Source organism: Hesperophylax consimilis, chromosome 29, assembly GCF_061612785.1.
Source record: "Hesperophylax consimilis isolate HC1 chromosome 29, BYU_Hcon_1.0, whole genome shotgun sequence".
Classification (NCBI taxonomy): Eukaryota; Metazoa; Arthropoda; class Insecta; order Trichoptera; family Limnephilidae; genus Hesperophylax; species Hesperophylax consimilis.
In genome coordinates, this window is record NC_142864.1 from 12,924,168 (window position 1) to 12,944,118 (window position 19,951).

The window sequence follows — 19,951 nt, forward strand, 5'->3', positions numbered from 1 at the left end:
ATGGTTTATGATTTTTTTATGGCTGGAATTAGATGGTATTGATCTGGACAACGTTTAATTTAATTTAATTCAACACACAAGCAACGAAACCGTTGATCTTTTACGATTGAATATCAAAATAAAACCTCTTATTGGAAACCCTGTACATGAGACGTGTGGGATCCCCCCCAAATCCTGGATTAAAAATTATTATTATATCATTATTATTATGCGTGACAGCCGTCTGAAGGTATTATCAAACTGAAGTCTGTTCGATAATGCCTTCAGTTTGATAATAATTGCACACAGTTTGAAAATGCATTTAGAAAGCAAAACAGCTAACACACACGAAAATAATTACCCAACAGAACTTATTGTATATAAATAGCTTGTTTTTTTGATAAAATTCTTAATATTACTCATTTAGTATATTAGAAAAAAACTTCAAATAAGCATTTTATTGTACAACACTCCATAGTGGTATGCTTTCCATGTTTTAAAGTTTTACAATAGTGTACACAGGTTTATCAAGTCTTATATGTCAAAATTCTCTGAAACATAATTTCTAAATCCGACCATTTTTCATCTTTATTTAGATTTCTCGTTAAAAACGGTTACAAAATATTATTCACCCAAATGAACGTACTACCCAAAGGCAATGTTATGTAGAATGCTCTATGCACCCATACCATCAGTCTTTATTCATCCAAAAACCAAACTTAAGTCTGAATGGTAATTACATATTCTTCCCAGAAGACGAAGTTGGGAAGTTTCTCATGCAAACGACCCAAACTAGAAGACAAACTAGTTTTAAATGATGAGATAAAAGACTGTAATCTCCTTCATTCATTCGGTATTAAAAATTCAAAACACAAGGCTTTATGTTATAGAAATTCACTAACCCGGAATACAAAAGGGCGCATTTTTATTAAGCCCTTCTTTGTCTTAAATAAAATCTCAAGGGTTGTTAAATTGTGGGGTGTCTCACCTTTTCACCCCTGTATGGTTTCAAATGTATAAAAATCAATTCATTCCATTCCAAAAAATATATTGTTTAAGATTAGAGGTAAAGAACAACAAAAGTGTAATTTTAAGAGAATCTAGAATTGCTTCTCAGTTTCTAAAAGTATTTTGTTTTTCTTTTTGATTTAAATTATTAGTTATGAAGTTTGGTTATTTTATCGTCAAGTTAAATGGAAATTAAAAGAAAAAGTTTATTTGTCAACTTGTGTTTCCCAAAAAATCATATCTGACTTTCGTGACGCCAATTCTCAACATTCGAGAGAAATAGATTTTTGAGATAATTATTTGCAAATGAAGCAGTATTTTTATAAAAAAAATAATTAAATAAATTGAGCTTAGTAGTCTAACCACTAGCGATCTAACAACTTAACGAAAAAATTAAAACAGTTTAAAATACCAAAAAACTATTGTACAATAAATAAATAAAATGTTGACAACCTACCCCTTTCCTAGATTCATCTTATAAACACTGGCAATAAGCTCACCCCATTAATAATGTACCTGGCTCCAAGGGGTCATCCCCCTTGCCATCCCGTACCAAACCACCCTAACCCCTTTCACCCCTCGATCCTTGCATTTTTTCATGGAGATTAAAAAAGGTAGCATTAGAAAAAAACAGGTATGACAATTTTTTATCTGAGAGACAATAAAAAATGATAGCCCGTCTTTCTAGGCACCACCTGATGATTTGCATACACTATGAGATTTTTTTAGAAATTAATATGCAAGTTTTTTTCTTGGTGCCCTATTGATAGAAAAAAATCGCCTTTCTTTCTTTTGCTTTTATGCATTATTCGTATGCTCTGTTTTTATGTAAATGATTTTTATAAAACTTGATTTGCATTTGTTGAAACGGCTTTGTTTTGAACGATTCTAGTATTAGAAGTTATAAATTTAAAGGTATTGTTCCGATTTATTTGTTGTTTTGCATACCTACGTTAAAATGCTAATTTTGCAAGTGGCAAGAATCATCTTCCCAAGCCTTAGGCATAGGAAACCAGTTAGCCATAATTTTTTTTAGAAGGTACTACCAATAGCTTTTGACTTAGAGAGAATTCATAAAATATTTTGATATTTCGCCAAAGCTTTAACAATTAAAAATTATGCTGGCTAGTTATGTGCAATAGAGACTTAATCAAGTTTTAAATAAACTGTATTTTATCTAATTTGATAGAGCGGTCTTTCATATCAGGCATGTTGAAAAAAATTCTCAGATTAACTCAAATGTGCTGTAACACATTATTAACGAATTTTAAGCATAAATATGTTTTCAGAAATCCATTTCCATAAATACATTATATAATTAAAAATGAAACCTTTATTTAAAAACTAGCTCATAATATCCACCCACTTAAAATATTCGTAATATTTTAAAATCTTTGTCCGTGACACTATCCAGGTTACGAACCATTTTTATTAGAAACTTTGTCATATAACATTAAAAAAAGGTAGTTTTTTAGCAAAATATGGGAAAAATTAGTTGCAAGCTGATATTGTTAATTATGAATTGACAACTTTTTCTGTAACTTCACTTTATTATTAATAATACTTTATTTAATAAAACAGTTTCTAAATGCACAAGCACAGCAATCCGCACAGCGAAAAATAATTTAAATTTACATCCAACCGTCCTATCATACATTTTTCACATCCACTACTGTTTAAAGCGCCTTTGTATTCGCCTATAACAACGACAAACTACAACCCATCAAAATCATCTTCTCATTACCAACTTACCATACTGGTTTTTACACTGCAAAAAAATCAACTAGTAAAAATCCCTACAGCTATTTTTTTTAATATCAAATTCACTCAACCCCTAAAACTACCTACCGGGGTACAATATCTATTGCATCCTTAATTTTCTGTATTATTTCTATTAATTCTCTTATTATTTCTCCGACTCATTTATCATATTAACCCTTTACCTGTCTGGGGTTGGGAAGATCCAGGATGTTAATTTCGTAATGTATGCAAGGACCATGAGAATTTTTTTTGAGAAAAGGTGTTCCCTTGGGTGGGTATTTTTTTCAAAAGTAATTTTGAACAGTCATTGTTTAAGGTCTGCGAGGCTTTTTTTACATATCATTCTCGTTTTATCTTAACGCGTTATTTTATTCTAATCGTTATATTTTCATACGTAAGGAGAGAGGGGTGGTTTATGAAATTCAGAGGTTTTGTATTTTTAAATTCAAGTCACACAATTTATGACTGTCGTTGCTAAATTTAGCGTTTTACTTATAATTTTATTAAAAATATTTTTTAGTAATGCCAATATTTTAGGAAAAAAAAAACATTGTATGGCAATAATCTTTATCACAAATATTATCTGCAAATAAACAAATAAATCGATTATATTTATTCACAGTTTTAATAGTTTATTAAATAGTATTACCCATTTTTTTAAACAGCCACCTCTTTAATTTATTTTCACAATGTATTTTTTTTTATTTAGATATACCTTAGTTGTTTCTTGATTCAGCGGATTTAATGTTCAATATTTATCAAAGTTTTTGTTTTCGATATAAAATAAATATTTCACATTAATTTTATAAAATTATTTTTATTAAATAAGTAATTATTGCAGGTTTTTTTATCTATGGATACTTGTCTATACATATTAAATTATTTTTTTAATATCGTTGTTTACTTACAATTCTAGAGGCGAGTTTGGGTGCCGCCACCCCGGGAACCATTTATTGGAAAACCAACACTTCTGCCATAGGTCACTAAAGTAGTTCATCCCAAAAGATTACAACGGCAAACTTCCTAGTTTGGTTTTATCTTCCTATGTTAAATAGTGTTTAAAAAATAAATAAAAAATTGAATAAAACTTAGAAAATTTATTAGAACAATCTCAAGAAGATCTTAATATTCTAAACAGTTGGCTAATAAAAAATATATTAACAATAAATATTAATAAAACCGGCTACATGATCCTAAGCTCACCTAAAATAATAATACCGTCGCATAAACCTCTACAAATAGAAGAAAGGGACTTGCTTATTTTAGACAGCGAAAAATACCTTGGCTTACATATTCATAAACATCTGACATTTAAACAACACGTAGAAAAATTAAAAGCAAAAATCATCCCACTAATTGGTGTATTTGGTAGAATTGCCCATCTCCTACCAACAGAGGTAAAGAGGGGCTTATACTTTAGTTTAATCCAGTCCCATCTAATTTATTTAATAGAAATATGGGGAAACACATACATTACATACCTAAATGATTTACAAACAATACAGAACAAAGTTATTAAAAAAAACTCTTCAATTATAACCCGGACACTCCCACAAAAAAACTGTATCAGGAAATGAAACTTTTGAAAATAAGAAAATTAATCTACAAAATCCAAAATGGACTTATACACACAAACACAACATTTAAACAAACGTCACAAGTACACAAACATTATACTAGGCAGCATAACAAATTGTACACACATGCTGGAAGGACTGAAAGTGGCAAAAGAGGCAATGGCCACGAGGGTGTACAAATATACAATCTCCTTCCAGATAAACTTAAAACGGAGAGTATAAATGTATTTAAAAATAATACTTTTTAATCTTAAGTTATTAGAACAATATTAGAAAACTACTTATTTAATGTTATATATTTAAGTTAAGAAAGTGAAATGTAAATTTCTTTTAACTTAATAAGTAAATAAAAAAAATAAAAAACATTTACGACACAAAATTTCTTTCAATTTTTAGTTTTTTTTATAAAGCAAGACATAAAAATCGTCTTTAGAATATCATAATATAATTTTCTCAGACCCCGGTTTTAGACACCATCGTAAAAACAAGTGAAAATCATTAAACAAAAACCTACAGAACTCAATGTTTTGTTCGAATTTCTACCTACACAGGATCTTATTGTTTGAAACAAGAAGGTCTTTATTATATAACTCAGAGACCCAAGGGATGAAAATACAATCAAAAATGAAAAGGCAGATGGATTCTAGAATTGGGTGCTTTCGAAACAAAAGCTTTTGACAGTTGTTAAAACACGATTATCAAATGATGCGATAGTTTATTTAATTTTAAGGATATCGTTAGAGGTGCCTTTATGACGTCGTAATTTTTGTGTACAAAGACGAATGTTGTCTTTGTTCGTATATCTTTTTGAATATGCAGTATGTGTTTATTGAAATATTATGTCACTTGAAAAGTTTATCTTTTTATATGATTTACGTTTTGAAAAAATCTCGTTGGCGGTTGGTGAGTCGGTTGGATAACATTTATTTTTTTTTTCTATTGAAGAACAATTTGAATAATTTTGTATCTTACGATTGACACATAAATACATCCGTAAACAGATAGGATGAATTTTCACAAATTATTTAATGTGGTCCTTTTCTAAATATTTCTATTTTGATCATTTTGCTAGCAAATACAGGGTTTTCCAATAAGAGGTGTTATTTTGAATAGCCCGTTATTTCGGTAGATGCTACTTTTGAAGCTGTCATTTTTTGAAATTTGACAAGTAGAAACTACGCCATTAATAAAAATGGACCGATACACTAAATTATTAAAATTCACTTGAGTGAATCAAATGCAAATCATCTTGAGTGATGAGGCCCATTTCCACCTCGGTGGCTTCGTCAACAAGCAAAATTGTCGCATCTGGGGCTCGGAAAACCCAAGAATTATTGTTGAAAAGCCTCTCTATCCTCAACGTGTGACTGTTTGGTGCAGCTTATGGTCTGGCGGAGTCATTGGACCTTACTTTTTCTAAAATGAGGCTGGAGCAACAGTTACGGTGAATGGATTGCGCTATCGAGAGATGATTAATGATTTTTCATGGCCAGAATTGGATGGAATTGATCTGGACAACGTTTATTTTCAAAAAGATGGCTCTACGTGCCACACAAGCAACGAAACCATTGATCTTTTACCATTGAATTTCAAAATAACACCTCTTATTGGAAAACCCTGTATTTATGAAAAGTCGATATTTGTATGTGCGTAAACTATTCGTTAATATTTTATTTATTTATTTTGAACTAGCTGTACCCCGCCACGTGTTGCTCTTGGCTCAGTCTATCTGTGCAGATAGGGAAACAATAGCGAGTATAAGTTTTACGTCCAAAAGATGGCGCTGTTTTTAAAAAAGCATGCTCATCCAATACATGGCGTTGTTTTAATAAAACCTATCACAGATGACATCAATATAATCTAGTTATATAAAAACACACGCGTATTCGAAAGCAACCTTGTGTCAAAATTTCAAAGCAATCGGTTAAGATTTTTCGGAAATTTAAAATTTTAAACAAACGAACATTTCCATTTTTATTTATATAGATTATTAAAGAAACAATTGCCATTTACGTGCACGATAGTTACTTATAATCATAGTACAATTTAGACAGAAAAAAACAAACAATTATTAGTTAATATAAGTAAAAAAGAGAAATGAATATACATTTGTACAATGTTAATGAAAGAAATTAATAAGAAATAAGAACAAAAAGCTGTTACGCAGTTACGGAATTAAAATATGCACTGCTAAAATGTTTATTTATTTGGTTAGGCAAATGGCAAATTTAAAAAAATCAGATATGAATATAAAGAAATAAATTTTTATTAAAACAATTATACCATAGAACGAACTGTTAAAATTCTCCAATCTTAAGAAATCGTTACAGGTCTTTGCGCTTTGATTTTTGAAACTTTTCCAACCCTAAATATATTACTGTTATTGTTATTTAAAATAATCAAAACTTCGTTTTAACCACTTTTATTGTAAAAACACAACCGACATGTTTTCATGCGCAATTCTCACTTTTTCAGGGCTTACTTAAAACTAAATTACAAAATATACTTAAAGATGTAGAGGGATACGATGATGTGTGAGTGTGAGTGTATATGTATGCGCATTGAACGGTTTATAATTTTATTGACATAATGCCACTTTTAAATTTGGGCAGTGAATCCCAAAAAGTGTCGACGAATTTAAACAAAAAGGAATTTATTGAGTGCATGAAAAGCACGGTTAATCGGAAAATTAGATGCTGTAATTGTTTTTTAATTAAGCATGTGGAATAGCGCTGTGTGTCGTGTACGTCTCGGGCTTCAATATTAGAGATTTCATAGAAATTTTTCGCCACCAAAAGTTTCGTTATTGCTGCACAATTTCATATAATGTTACAAAATAATGTACACCCATTATGTTATGATATTTTCAATGATCGAGCATAGATTCTTAGTATGTTCACATAAATAATGTTCATTCAACATAGAATCAAAATCAACTGATGATAGTGATGATGGTCGCTTGACTCATACGCCTTCCTTACCGCTGAAATTAATAGTCCTTAGTCAGAAACCACCCACATTTTTACCATCCACATTCACCTCCCGTGGGAAATAACATACCAGGAATACAGAATACGCAAGGTTAATCCCTTTGCGGTATGCAACACTTTGATAGAAATTATCCCCGATTATCCGCGCCTCATTTGGCGGCGCGGTCCCGATTGTGCGCGGACGCCGATCGATCGGTCACGGGCACGGATTATACGGATCACGAATTACATTTACCTAAACTGCGGAATTTTACACATTTTTTCCAATTAAAATTGTATCACATTATAATACACCATTAAATGATAAAATTAACAACATTTCACCTCGAATCGAATTAGTTTACCAACTAACCGGACAACAGTGAAAAATCAACACACTTTAATAAATGTTATATTTCATATTCCATTAAAACTGAAAAAAAACTTAGGCAAGGTGAAGGTAAGTAATTAATGCAAATTCACGTGTTTTGTTTCGAAAATGTGATCGCTTAGTAATATTTTAGATGCTTCAATATACTGCGTGTAAAAAAACGTTTTGGCCTTTGAAATATTCCAGCGTTTTTTTATAAGCCATTTTGTAAACCCAGAAAAAATAAAGTGTCAGGCCTATAAAAACCGCTTTAAAGTTCAAAATCTCCTACTTACGAACCCATTTTCGGTAATAATTATTTTCGTGTAATGTGGCAAATAAAATTCTTTGGAGAATTCAAATATTTGTGTATGACTTCGCAATAAAATAAAATACGCTTTTTTTCTTGCATACTTAAATCAAAACAGGCGGCTTGTGTTATGCGGGCATTTTAACCTTATCACCATTTACATAAGGAGTGTTATCGTTAGCGGCCCGATTCCAAATTGTACATGACGTGGTGCATCGCCTTAGTTTTTTGTTTAAAAGTTTGTTGATTTGTCACTGATGCTTCGTCTTACGATTTACATTATTATCCACGTGATTTTTTTTCTGCATAAATACATCATTAAGGGTTTCTTTAAAAACTCTTTCTCATGATTATAATAAACGAATCAATCAATGACTCCGATTTGGCATTCTTGCAAATCTAATATCCTATAATTAATATCTTCCTTAAAAGATCTCACACTTTGCAAAACTACCCTTTAGTATAAAAGTATTGCATAATGTACAAAAATGTAAATAAACATCACCTTGGGCATATTAAAACGTAAAGATTGGAAGAGACTTACATAGATGAAAGATGAGTTCGTACAATGAAAAGAATTTATTATAGAGAGTGACTGGTATTTGGTAGAAAATATTGAGAAACGTGACGTAGAAATATGTATACTTTTAAGAAATCTGTACATGAAAAGTAGCGAAAGATTCGCTGCTGTTTTTTAATGATGAGAAATATTATAGTTAGGTTTTATCTACCTTTAGTCCTACATACCTAACAAGTGGTAATGCCTTGGTGAAATACCAGTCAGTGACGAAACGTTATATTAACATTAACGTACGGTTAAATTATCCCTAACTTTTAAATCTCGGAAATCGGAAAACAGTCTCGTCCAGGCCGTCGTCCAGTAGCAGGGCGCGCCCCTACGCAATAGTAGGCAAATTTCATTCAATCCATCGTAAGTGTTAAATATGTTATAATTTATATGCATTTTATATCTCGTCATTCATTTATATTACGTATTTTTATATGGCAGACAGGATATTGCACTGACTGCTCTGTTCATTAAAGATAAACTTATGTTTACTAGACAAGCTTTTTATGCAAAGCACAAAGAATAAAAAATTATTAGCCTGAAACACAAATATAAATTGAAAAAATCTTCTGAGAAAAAATAAAATAAATATCACATAGGATTAGTGCACCTGACCGACAATCAGAAGAGTGTGGTTTCAATTCCCGTCGGCGAAATTTATTTTTTTTCGGAAGATTTTTTCAATTTATATTTGTGATTCAGGCTAGTAATTATTACTATTAATTTGCTAAACAAAATTATTATTAATAATAAAAATTGTTAAAATAAATTGTGATGTTAATTTTGATTTTGGCTTAAACACCTATATTTTTCTTTAGGTTGGTACTTGTGTCCTTAAATATTTCGCATGACGCGACGGTTACTCTGTATATATTTGTAACTGAAAGTTTTTTGTACGTTCAATCTTTCACTTCTAGAAAACAGTATCAGGGCATCCGACTAATCCTGCGTTATAGATTTGCATACTAGATCGCTTAAGGGTTTCGAGCCCTTATGCTGAAGGGGTAGCTAGGTTCTCGGTATATTGGGATGTGTGGCATAATGTGGATACATTAGCACTGTTACGCATATTAAAGCGTGCATTTTGAGCATCGCACCGGGAAGGGCATCTAATGAGTGTGTTTAGCATTCAGATGCAGATGTCATAGATGCATTTTTGATTTTCGCGAATACAAGGTGATCAGAACAAAAATTATTAAAAAAACGCCTCTACTGAATATTGAAGTTACAGCATTTTTTTAAAAATCTTATATTCTTACATAAAATTAAAAATTATCAATTGAATAGCCTACTCTGTATCTTTTGAAACTTTCCTGCCACCGGTTTAGCTACATCACAAACCCGTATTAATCCTTCCCTTACGGTGTTCAAAAATTCCTCGTCTTCTGGTGCTCTACACTCGGTAAATATTTATACATAAATTGTTATTACTAAAAGCAAAACATTTATGTATTGCGGTATTACCTAAAACTCTAAATCTTTATTTAGTATATTTACAGAGATATTTTATTAAATAGAGGCGATGTTCACTCGGTTGACAGCACCGGCAAGGAAAGGTTAAAACACGAACTTAAGGATATATTAATGTTGATTCACTTTCATAGTCCTACGATTAAATCAAGGTTCCCTAGTATGTATTTTTGTGACAATTGTACTTTTCAGCCTACAATTCTGTTATAATGATTACACACCATTGATAACTCTTATGCTATGTTCGCTGATGTTTTTAATATGCCTCTATTGAATATGCATATTTCAGCGAGTATATTTTATAAATATATTCACATTTTTCATATAAGTCAATTCTAAATAAGCAAATAATTTAATAGTTTTTCTTCTATGTAAGGATATAGATAACATTTGGTTTTAAGGATTCACTTTTAATTTTCTATTTATGTTAGTACCTACTCATCGCTATATTCCCGGTGTAACAATTCAGTCAAGACTCCCGAATGGTGAGCTCTATTGGTGAGTTCACGTAATTTGCTTAGTTTTCTTTCTAGGGTATCCAGGTTAGATTGAAACTACATTACCTACTGAAAATTAAAATCAATTTACTCTGCGCCACATTATTGTATTGTCTAAGATTTTTAATTACTCAATGAGAAAGGGGTATTCACATAACAAAAGTTGCAGGTATTTCGGTAATTAAACCTGAAAAATATCATTGAAAATATAAAGTGAAACATCTTTTCACAACTCCCTATAGTTCTTCCATTACCCAATATGCAAAATCATCGTCTCCATGTGCGGTCTAAACAAATAGACTCACCGCCCGAATCCCAACATTAGCATTCACAGGATATTCAGAAACAATCCCACCGCTTTAATGTCCCCAAATAATGACTGTACTTTCCTTTCTTACATCCTCACTTCTTCCCTGCTTCCTCCACTTCACGCATCGCATAATATATCATCAAATGATATAATATTATGGATTGTACTGTGAGAAAGTGCAACGTGCAGTTTTTTTCGTAATGGCGACTTTACTGCAATCTGTCACCGTAAGGAGTGCTTAAAAATGCATAATTTGAAGTGCAAAGACACAGCTTGAATAATTCAGTTTGGATGCATTTGATAAATTGAAGATGTTTTTATAATGTGGGAGAATTCTTAACTGCCATTTTATAAAAATTGATTTGCGAGTGTTGCCTTCTGGACGGTTCGTGTAGGATTAAAAATTATAATGTTTTTATTTTATCTATCTATAAAACTATATATTAAGAATATATTACAAAACTATTAAGAGCCTGGTCTTATTTTACGATAGTTAAATAGATATTTCACATTTTATTTCGTAAAAATTGTTCATATTTTCTAACGCCAGACTCATTGTTCGAAAGTTTTTATTTTCAGTTTAAGGCGATGCCATACGTAGTAATGCAAAATCATGTGTTTTTGGTTTGAAAATTTGGTCACCTAGAAATTTTTCAGATGCTTTAATTAAATACTGCGACTAGAATACATCTTGACCTTTGAAACAATCGAGTATTTTTTATATAAGTCTTTTTATAAGCCCAGAAAAAAATAATGTATAGGCCTATGAAAACTGCTTTGAAATTTTTAAAATCTCCTACTTACGAACCCAATTTCGGTTATGATTTAATTGTATAATGTGGCAAATTATGTTATTTATAAAATGATCGAAAAATAAATTAAATATTTATGCCTGAACATCCACAAAATAAAATAAAAGGCACTTTTTGGCCATGCTTTTTTCTTGCATAAATCAAAACAGGCGGATGGTGTTATGCGGGAATTTAAACCTTATCGCCATCTACGTAAGGGTTATTATTGATAGCGGCTCAATTTAAAATATTACACGTAGTGCATCGCCTTAAATATTCAAACTATTGTTAAGTATATCAGAGTGTAACAAGATGTACTTGATATATTCTTAGAAATTTGGATTAAAAATGTAAATATTAAATTTAAAAATAGAATCGCATAAAATTTTAAAATATAAATCAGAAAATTCATTTGTTAATGTTTTATTACCTTGTATAATATGTATTTAAAACATCATTGTAATTTTAAGTTAATTTATTTTCAAAGACTTTACATCCGATTTTTTTATGTACTCCTAATGTACATACATACATATATAGGTACTTGGTACCTGTGCTCTTTCATTTATGACTTTTATTTGTTAAATTAATTTTCTTCTCTCATTTGCTTGACGCTTTTAAAAGGTTGTAAAAAGTTATTTAAAATATATGAAATTCTTCATGTATATTCTTAAAGCCCCGTAGTAAGGGTTTAACGATGGTTTGAAAGGGATATATGTGAATACGAATGTTAGAGGCAGAGCGCTATATAAAAAAAACGATATTAATTTAGCGAAAGTGGTGAAAAATATTTAATAAAACACGAATCGTTTGAAATAGAGCAAAAATCTATCGAGAAATGCTTTAGTTGCATTTAAAGATACACTGTGAATTTTTTTATGCCTATAACATATTAAATAATAGATAAAAACATGTATAAATAATTTTGGAGCTTACTTTGCGATTTTTTTCTGAATCTTTAAAAATAACTTTTTGTTTTTGAAACTTAAAAATTTTAGAGTTAAGTGAAACTTGTTATAAATCGGTAGAAATTGGGTATGCGGGGGAGATCATCAAGATTCTTAAGATTTTTTAAAAATAATTTTGATGGTATCTACTGTTCGCTGCCGCATTTATCAATATATTTTTTAAATTTTCATGGCATCCCCAAGTAGGATACGTTGTGAGGCTGAAGATAATGGTTAGAGGAAGGAGATGGAGAGAAGGAAGGTTGGAAAGTACATGGGTATTCAGATATGGTCAACAAACACGGCCAACGCCATTTCAAGCAACGTTTGGAACGTTCTGGAACGTGCCTCAAATATACTACGTATTATTTTAAATTAGTAAATTATGAAATAACACAAATAATAATGAAATCAAATGTATTTACGCCAGGATTTGAGTCCTCGACCACCGAGACTGTCAATATGATGAATTTTACCACAAATAAAAAAAATATATTTCATAGATATTTTCTATTGATTTACCTACTGTATTCGGAATCCATAAATCGACAATTAAATTCTGGAAAAAAAAACTCAAAATCAAAAATTGATTAATATATCAATATCCATTATTTTTATAAGCAATAATTGTTCGCCTGAAACACTCATCCACATTGAAAAAATCTCCTGATAAAAAATACATGACGCCAACGGGACACGAACCCGTGTCCATTCGATTTCCGGTCGAAAGCTCTGACCACTGAGCTATGGAGGCTTATCTCTTACCCGCGAAATTATTCAATATATGCTAGTGTTTCATTCAACAATTACTGCTTGTTACATTTTTTTCACCTGAGAACAACCAACTTTATTTTATATGAGAAAGGCATTGTAAGTGCTAACTCTCTCACTAGATGGCGTTGAGACAAATTGTCTACATTTTTAGGTGAAATACTTGAACTTGTCAAATATTAATTATTATTTTTTTGATAAATTAATGTTTTTAAGACAAGATTTTATTTATGCATAGCACAAAGGATAACAATTATTTTTATAAGCAATAATTGTTCGCCTGAAACACTCATCCACATTAAAAAAATCTCCTGATAAAAAATACATGACGCCAACGGGACTCGAACCCGTGTCCATTCGATTTCCGGTCGAAAGCTCTGACCACTGAGCTATGGAGGCTTATCTCTTACCCGCGAAATTATTCAATATATGCTAGTGTTTCATTCAACAATTACTGCTTGTTACATTTTTTTTCACCTGAGAACAACCAACTTTATTTTATATGAGAAAGGCATTGTAAGTGCTAACTCTCTCACTAGATGGCGTTGAGACAAATTGTCTACATTTTTAGGTGAAATACTTTATTTTATTTTTTATTTTATTTTTTTTAATTAATGTTTTTAAGTTGTTATCCTTTGTGCTATGCATAAATAAAATCTTGTCTTAAAAACATTAATTTATCAAAAAAATAATAATTAATATCAATATCCCTTTAAACTGTCAAAACAAAAAATCCGTAAAGTTCATTGAAATCGAAATAACGAGCTAATAAAAAACGCATAATTATTCGATTTTTCATGGCTCGTTGGTCCAATAAAATTAGATATATCGAACACCTATCTCCAGATCGAACATTCGATACAATGTTATAATCGATACAATGGTTTTATTGAATTTATCTGCATATAATGAACGTGTTGAGGGGACAATTTTTTATTAGTATTTATTTATTGACTAATAAACCCTTCCTGAGATAAGGAGCACACGCAGAAGAAAGAAAATAATATCGCGGTTTCGCCTTTTCATTGTGTCCTTTGTGGTATAGAAACCCCGGCATAAATTTTGTCAACCCTGCTGGAATCAGGGTTGTCAAAAGAGGGTGCATAATTTTAATGCATTTCTTACTAGGTACCTAGCTGGATATTGGTAACATAATGAAAAGTGGAAGGTTTAGTAAATTTCGCAATTCTGTGAAAAATTCTGTGTAAAAATCTAAAGCAGATAATACTCCGGCTTGATGAAATTTGCAGTAGCATTTTAGTCTGATTTTATAGGTCAATGTGGTTATTTTAAGCTACAGAAGTAATTTTCATCATGAGCTATGTATCTTTGACATATTCAATTAGCTGCCATTTATTTATCAAATATTCAATAGGTATTTCGAAAAAAGGATGATATCTTAGGTGAAACCGGGTAGTAGTAGTAGTAGTAGTATTAATAGAACAGAGATGATGTGATCAATAATCACGAAGTTATGGGTTCGATTTCCGCTACCTTAGAAAAAACTGAAAATACGATGGCGTTAAAAATCGGGAGTTATTATTGACTATTTTGATTTGTATAAAATTTTAAAATTGCGTTGATACTGTGAAAAAGTTTTTTTAAAAATCGTAAATTAGTAATTCTATGAACAATAGACCTTGTTAAAAAAGTACGTTTCTATTTTTCTTTTTTATACCATAAAGCACATAAATCAAAACCGAAAATTCTAAACGAGGTACTTAAATATTAAAATACATAATATTTTGTTTAAAAAAAAATGAATAAGGAATTATATAATTTGGTCAAAATAAAGTAACTTAATCAATAAAAATTCTTTTTTTGAAACATCCTCCAGGTACAATAATATTTAAAAATGAAGTAGAAATAAACACGACGATTTCAAATTCGAAACAATATTGTTTACTGAACCATTTAGACGGCCACCATCTTCATCTGGACCCGAAATTTATAAACAAATTTACCGACAGATGAAATGATTATTTTCTTTAATTAAAATAAAAAAACAAATAAAAAGGTTTATTAAAGAAATTTATAGAAATATATAGACATTTCGTTTTCGAACTAACCACATAAAGCTACATAACAAATGAAAATGACAACAATACATAATATCTCTCATGTAAAAATTATTCCACATTAAAGTAAATTATAATTTTTTCACTTATCTTTAGATTGAACTGTTTGTTTTTAAGTGGATTTATTCGATTTTCTGTTTTGAGGATAACGGGAAGCAGATTGTAAATATGTTTACTCTCATGACCTATACTTATTTTATTACGTTCAGTATTTACCGTATTAGCGTATAATTTATTATGTTGCCGCCTTGTGTAATGTTTGTGAACTGTGTTCACAAATGTTGTGTTCGTGTGTTAGTCCATTTTGTATTTTGTAGATTAAAAGGCATGTAATTGGTATAATTTCAAATTTAAAATTCGATTATTTCTTGGTAAATTGTTTGTGGGGTTATCTGAAATGTGTTCATTATCTGTTCAAGTTCATTGTCTTGTAATATTTGGAATTGGGCCGGACAATAACACTACTAATTTAGATGGCGATAAAGTTTAAATTCCCACTCGTTTTGATTTATGCAAGAAATAACATCGCCAGAAAACGTATTTTATTTTATTATGTTTTCTATATATTTTTAAATAAATTTTTCATATTATACAATAAAACCATGAGCGAAAAGTTTGTACGAGTAAGTTGGAGATTTTAAACTTTAAAGCGTTTTTTATTGACTTGATACTTTATTTTGTTCTGGGCTTGTAAAAAACATTTCAAAGCCAAGATGTGTTCTACTTGCAGTATTTAATTAAAGTACCTAAAATATTTCAAGCGATAAAATTTTCAAAGCAAAAACAAATGATTTTGCATTACTTTGTATTGCTTTGCCCTAAAACAGGACTTCGCTACGATCAGTCAACAATATTTTACACAGCCCTGAATCTTAAGGGTCGCACTCCCTGCGTCGTCACAATGTTCTGGGTGTGTGATTTAACCATCTGTGTTTACCCTCGGCCCGTCTACTACAAAGATCTACAAAGGTGCACAAGTACAATGTAGTACAAATACCTACACTACCCTTACTGTATACCAATGTACCAATATAGCTAACCGTCTACCGTATTGCTTAGACGAGTTATAATGAGGCTACCATTATTAAGTACTGTTGTTGAGACTGGAATAGTAAAAAAGTTCGGGGTAAAATGGATGATTTACTTCTTAATATTTTATTGTTACTTTGAGGTGAATGGTGAAATAATGGGGGGCGGGTTTGAATACCGCCTTTCCAGGAATCATTTATTAGATAACTAACACCTCTGCTATAGGTCACTGCAAGAGGTTCGCTACGTTTGTTGACTTAACAGAGGTGACCGGGTTCGTGTGCAGAGGTTTGTCCAGGTTTTGGTAGCGGATGCGTCTTCCCACCAATTTTGTAGCAGGCCAGATCGCGAGATACTGGTTGAGGGAGATCTTTTGACCTCTTCAGCAGGACTATCAGGGAACATCGTCTTGCAGCGTAGTTGGATGGATTGATTCATACGTCCGTCACTTCTTGACACACTGATCGCCAGATTCCTACCCACCCTTGATGCATTTTCTTCCCAAAAATTTTCTACTTCCTTCCTTTAAAAGACCCTCCACACAGCATCCCCAATTAATTAAAAAGATTGTTTCATCATTTTGGTATTTTTACAGTGAACTTCTCTTTCATTGCTTTTAGTAGGTGTTTATCTTTTTCTATTGTTCTGATATTTTCGGGTAGGCTGTTGAAGTAATTTTTCCCTAGATATATGTGATGATGTTGAGCAAAAGTGGTGTTACATTTTTGTGTTGGAAATATATGTTTTTGAAGAGTACGACTTTCAGTTGATTTTGTTTTCCTTTTATTATTTGAGTGATTATGTTTTTTGGGACAAGATCATTAAATTTTAATACTTTAAATTCTTCAAAAATTAGGTGTGTTGGATAATCTCTTGGTTTTTTCGATATTATTTTTATAATTAGACGTTGTCCAATTTCAACAGCGAGTAAATTTGTTTACTGTGCAGCTCCCCAGTTGATGATTACAGCGGGGTTATTATAGCGGTGATTACAGTTAAGGGGCCGAAGACCGATAGGTCTACCGGCCAAGGGGAATCGATAAATATCGGGGAACAATTAAAAATATTGTCCCTGAATATTGAGGAAACTTCTCGATCAAAGGTGGATTTTCTATTAAAAATACTAACTAACGATCTAATCGAATCGAAACTTTACTGAAATGGGTTTAGCTGTATTTATGACAAGAAGCCAAGTACTTGCCTATCTTCTTCTCCCCCATCTCCTTCTCCACTTCCCACCTCCTTCTCTCCCTATACACCACGTTGTCGTATTCCTTAGCTTATAGTTTACCTCAGTGTATTTTCATTTACAATCGTAAAAAAGTTCTTTGTTTAAAACCACTAAATTTGATTTGTTCACGTCGACCGATTTCGGTTGATCTCATCCTTCATGAAGACAATTAACATATAAAAATATTAAGTTATATTATGAATTAAAGTGGTTTGAAACGTAGAAATTGTTTCATTTGTTTAATTTCAAGCCAAAAACTGTTTGCTTTCTTCGATAATGTTAAATTATTATTGTTTAAGATTTTTCTTGGGATGCGATCACAATTTATTTGTTTACAGCAATCACAAATTATAGAAAAAGGAAGATATGACTTGGAAGCGTACTGACTGTCGCCAAGTTACGACCATGGATGACCGATTACAATTAAAACTGTGCGTTTCGTGCGTAGGTAGAAATAGAGCTTGTGCGTATTACTTAGTACTTTCCAACCATCCTCTTCCCCATATCCTTCCCCTCCCTGATACCTTCAACCACACAACATATCCTAATTGGTGATCTCATATTTTCACTGACTTCAGGCTATTGGGAGCAGTTGGGACTCTTGTGCGGTAATCACACAAAAAAATATGCTATTTGCAATAGTAAAGATTGCATACTAATAATGGTTAATGATTTATCTTCGTTTTTTGAATTATCTATGGTAGTGATAATGCTTTATTTGGTGATATTTTACAAACAAAACTAAAATTACTATAGCTGAGTTATCAAATGCGTCGCTTTGTGAGTTATATTCTTCTCTTAGCTACGTCCTCCCTTATTTCACAAGCAACATTTTCCACTTGTAATGATGATAGTAGGATTTTTTGTAGGAGTAATCCGGGAATGTTTGTTTTTCTTTTAAAATAAGAAAATAAGACACTGAAGTTTCGTGTTACATAAGAATGCCAATTTACTTTCCAGAACTTGAGACACACGAACAGTAATAGTAATTCTCCCAATGTTTCCCGAAATCGCCCCTCAGTCATCGAGATACCACCCTTATCATTAAGTTGGGTGGTGAAAGGGGCAATTTAGGGCCATTGTGTCGCATCTAGTCACTGCGGGAACTTAAGGGTAGTTGGGTGCAACAGTTAAGTTTGGAAAACTTACTTTTTCAACGAAACTTTTGGACTAAGTTTCAGGAAAAAGTCGGATAAAGGCGGTGTGAAAATGAAACAATGGCATGGTGGTTTTTGTTTTACCGTTTTATTGATGTCGAAAAGAGGCATATTTCTTGATTCTATTTTTGTGTAACTTAACTGACCATCACGCAATTTCCCCGTAGGGATAGGTAGAGATAAAGTAACAGAACACGATTCGGTCCTTTTCAAACAATCTTTTGCTTCATTCACATTCAAACAAACACTTAAGGCTATGCCATACGTAGTAATGCAAAATCATGTGTTTTTGGTTTGAAAATTCGGTCGCCTAGAAATGTTTCAGATGCTTTAATTAAATACTGCGAGTAGAATACATATTGACCTTTGAAATAATCGAGTATTTTTTTATATAAGTCTTTTTATAAGCCCAGAAAAAAATAATCTATAGGCCTATGAAAACTGCTTTAAAGTTCAAAATCTCCTACTTACGAACCCATTTTCAGTTATGATTTTGTTGTATAATGTGGCGAATTAAGTTATTTATAAAATGATGGAAAAAAAATATTTATTCCTGAACATCCACAAAATAAAATAAAAGGCACTTTTTGGCCATGTTTTTTTCTTGCATAAATCAAAAAAGGCGGATGGTGTTAAGCGGGAATTCAAACCTTATCGCCATCTACGTAAGGGTTGTTATTGATAGCGGCTCAATTTAAAATATTACACGACGTAGTGCATCGCCTTAACAGAAACCCACAAGCCAAAAATTTATATATTCTTAATATTCCTTGTATTGTCACGAATGGTTCCATGATAACCCAACATAGTGACAATTCAACACACTTTTAAAAAGTGATATAAAGTCATTAGAAACAATGAAAAAAAAAATTAACCTAACCTATCCTAACCAACTTAACCCAGTTAATAAAATTTTTGTTTCATCACTTTGCATGACTTTATATAACTTTTTAAAGATGTGATGAATTATCATTTTGATGATTTATCCGGTCACCGTCACAAATAAAGGTAATAGACATAAAAATCGCTTGGAAAACTTAGTCTAGAAACCCTCGGTTTCAACCGCAAAAGTATGTTTTTTTAATAATTATTTTGTCGGTAGTTTTATACGACAAAAAGTCAATCAAG

The 19,951-nt window shown here is 31.3% G+C and overlaps 1 protein-coding gene across 1 annotated transcript in view; it reads left to right on the forward strand.

The window, feature by feature from the left end:
• LOC149409891 (zinc finger protein rotund-like) overlaps positions 1–19,951 on the forward strand; it is a 504,757-nt gene that overhangs the window by 645 nt on the left and 484,161 nt on the right. The window lies entirely within an intron of this gene.